This window comes from Hemitrygon akajei, chromosome 7 (assembly GCF_048418815.1).
Source record: "Hemitrygon akajei chromosome 7, sHemAka1.3, whole genome shotgun sequence".
NCBI classification, from domain to species: Eukaryota; Metazoa; Chordata; class Chondrichthyes; order Myliobatiformes; family Dasyatidae; genus Hemitrygon; species Hemitrygon akajei.
Genome location: NC_133130.1, coordinates 134,969,101 through 134,969,654, shown reverse-complemented (window position 1 = coordinate 134,969,654; position 554 = coordinate 134,969,101).

Here is a 554-nt window from a genome sequence, read left to right as displayed (position 1 = left end):
TCTTTGGTGTTTATTTCTTTGACATCACTGACGTTCTCGAGAAAAGTTGTCGTCCTGCTGACAGAAATTTTAGGTCAAGTTACCCAGTTTTGAGATGAGGCTGTGGTAGGAAGTTCGGAGTCTCTCTCTGCAGTGGTGCAACACCAGGGAGATTTCAGAGATGGTGCACTTGTCTTCAGTGTGCTCCTGATTCACAAAGCCCTTGTCCCATTCTGAACGCTCTTCCAGTCAGACTTGTCGTAGATCTGGGAGCTGCTGCTGTTGGTGGGGTGTTGCATATTTTCTTAAAATGATCCTTGAATTGTGTAATGTTCACCTGCTCATCTCTTCCCGTTTCACAGTGAGTGGTGGTGTCTCTTTTGGGAGTCTGGTGTCCAGCATTCATACACGGCCTGCTCACAGGATCTGGGTGAATGTAATTAGGAGCTGACCTCTCGGGGTGTAGCCCTGGGGAAGGGTGCTGGTGTCATTTGGGTTATCCCACTATGGATTGGCATGATTTTACAGAGACTCAGTGGTGGGAAGGCAGGGGTCACCGCTGACGGAGGAAGACA